This window comes from Echinops telfairi, unplaced genomic scaffold (assembly GCF_000313985.2).
Source record: "Echinops telfairi isolate 266 unplaced genomic scaffold, ASM31398v2 ScPeMD7_3533;HRSCAF=4204_0, whole genome shotgun sequence".
Lineage (NCBI taxonomy): Eukaryota > Metazoa > Chordata > Mammalia > Afrosoricida > Tenrecidae > Echinops > Echinops telfairi.
Genome location: NW_022107431.1, coordinates 23190849 through 23194003, shown reverse-complemented (window position 1 = coordinate 23194003; position 3155 = coordinate 23190849).

The window sequence follows — 3155 nt, the reverse complement described above, 5'->3', positions numbered from 1 at the left end:
TCATTTCCATTTTATATAGGCTGTGTCGCTAGGAGTTGCCGTCGACTAATAGGCAACTTGATGTGTTTGTGTGTATCGTTCAGCTCATTCCTGCTTTTACTCTGTCAGTGTTCGTTTAGGTTACATGTGCTAGTTGGTATGACTTAGTAGGTTATTTGGGGGTTCTGGGGACACTCAAAAATCTTTCTTGTAACTAATTTAGTATGCCATTTCAGCTTATGAACGAATAGCCTCATAGGATTGCTCTTCTTTCAGAGAGGCAGGGGACACACATTGTAATGCAAGGCAAAATATTACCCAGTCATGAAAAAGGAATGAAGCACAATTACATGTTATAATATAGATGAACCCTGAAAACATTATGTCAAGTATTAGGGGAGCACACGAGTTCACATATAGTGTGATTTCGTTTATATGGAGCATTCAGAATTAACTTATTCATAGACAGAAAGTTGACTAGTTGGTCAGAGGGTGTGGGGAGAAGGGAACTGGAAGTGATCACAAATAGTCTGAGGTTTCTATGTGGAGGGTTGGAAATGGCCTGGTAATAGATAAAAGGGGTGGCCACAGACTTACATGTTTTCAGTGGTGAATTTGATGTTATATAGGTTATATATGCATTCTGATCATTTTCATGTCATAAAATAGCCATAGCTGTTTTATATTACATGATTCTATAAGAGAAATCTTGGGCTGCTAACCAAAAGGTCAGCAGTTCAAAACTCCCAGGTGTTCCTCAAGAGAAAGATGAGGCTTTCTAACCCTGTAAAGATTTTCAGTCTCAGAAATCCACAGAGGCAGTTCTACTCTGCCCTAGTGCCACCTTGAGTAGGCATCCAGTCAATGGCAGTGAGTTTAGTTTTGGTTGGGTGTAAGTCATAAAGGAGCCTTAGTGGCACTGTCTGGTAAGCATCAGAATGCTAACTGCAAGGTCTGCAGTTGAAACCTACCAACCGCTTCACAGGAGGAAGTTGAGGTTGCTTGTTCCCTTGAAGATCTGTAGCAGTGATGCTTAACCTTCATAATGCCGTGACCCTTTAATACAGTTCCTCATGCTGTTGTGACCCCTTGAACCATAAACTTATTTTTGTTGCTACTTCATAACTGTAATTTTGCTACTGTTATGAATCAGGCGACCTCTGTGAAAGGGTTGTTCAACCCCCAAAGGGGTCGCGACCCCCAGGTTGAGAAACTCTGATCTAGTCTCAGAAATACTACCCAGGGTCACTATGGGTTAGAAAAACTCACTGTCATCAAGTTATAGCATCGTGGGTGGTGCACTGGATGCTAACAGCAGGGTCAGCCATTTGAAACCACTAGCTGCTCCATGGGAGAAAAAGGCTTTCTATTTTTAATCAGCTCAATGCCAGTAAGTTTTTCTTTTTTAATTTTAGTCTATGAGTTGGAACGGACCCAATGGCAGGGGGGTTGGATGGTTTGATGGAAGTCATAACCTGCATTCCTTTGGAGATTCCGGGTAGAGAGAAGAGAGAAAATTAGGTTATCACAACTAATGAGAGCAGCAGGGGCAGGAACAGAGGCAGCTACACAGTAGGTCTCACAAAGAACTGAACATTGTTTAAGATACAACAGTTGTTCTATTGGATCTGAAATTGGTCTGGTAGCTCGGGCACAACTCTCATAGTCGTCCCCTGAGAAGCTGGCGTCCTTTGATCTCCCTTCTGGTGTTCTGCCAGTGAGGATGTCAGCGCTCTCTCTCTCTCCTTCTTTCTAGTGCTATTGCTCTGTCTCGCTGTCTTCTCACTGGCTCTCATTAATATTCAGGCAGAATTAACTACTGATTGGCTCACTTGTGATAATCCAGTAGATGACCTTACATAGACAGTCTTACTAATAGAACACCATTCAACCTACATATATGACTATTGATGAGCTGGGGAGAAGAGAAGGTCAAGAGATCAAATAGACGGAGAGCTTTAGAGAGTAATCCAGTCCCAAATAAATAATCTGAATTTTATTATGAGGAAAAATCAGATAAACCCACATTGAGAGACATTTTATAATTAATTTGCTTATGCTTTTCAGATATGTCAATATCATAAAAGACAAATAAAGGCTGAGAAGTTTAAATTTAAAGAAGACATTAAAAGACTTTGCCCCACCCCCACCCCCAGGGAGATGAATGACAGAAATGTGGGTGAAGGGTGACAGTAGTGTAAGATATAAAAATATAATAATTTATAATTCATCAGGCTGTCATGAGGGTGGGAGAGTGGGGGAGGGAGGGAAAAAAGAAGAGCTGATACCCAGGGCTCAAACAGAAGGAAAAGTTTTGAAAATGATAATGGCAACATATATACAAATGTGTTTGATACAATTGATTATGGATTGTTATAAGAGCTGAAAGAGCCCCCAATAAAATGATTTATTAAAAATAATAAAAAGACATGTCGATTAAGTGAAATTCTGGATTGGATCTTGGACCAAGAAAAAAAATGATGTCAGCAGACCAAGTGGCAAAACTGGTTTTGAGGACAAATAAAAAAGTATTGATACTAAGGTTTCACTTCATGCGTGTACAGATGCATTCTAAACAGAATGTGATCAAACGTGTTCCTGTGATCAGTGGATGGCTGCAGACAAGTTCTTTCAGTAATGCTCTGGTCTTCGTCTCATTAGGGACCTTCAAAAAAAAAGGGTGTTCTGTTGTGTGTCATGGTGGCAGGGAGAGGGGAGGTGACTTTGAGACTAGAGCTAATGCACATTTTTAGCAAATCTTAGGTGAGTTTCTTCCCCAATCATTGACGCCCTGTGATGGCTTTATGGGACTCTATCCCACATAAAACAGGAGCTTTTAGGTGGATGAAGCATTTTACGGAAGGCCAGGGAGACCTCAAAGATGAGGCAAGAAAGGGAAGGCCTTCGACTTCAATCAATGAAGGAACTGCGGCTGGCGTCCAGGAATCGGTGGGAGAGAATCGCACAATCACCATCGATGTGATGGTTACTGACACTAGGATCTTAGTAAGCTTTCAACTCTATGGGTGCGAAAAGTGTTGCTTGAAAATAAACTAGAAGACCTGGCTAGACCAGACGATGCACAGCGGTACAGATGGGAATTGGAAACGCAGGGAATCTAGGACAGATGAACCCCTCAGGACCAGGGGTGACAGTGGCGATACCAGGAGGGAAGG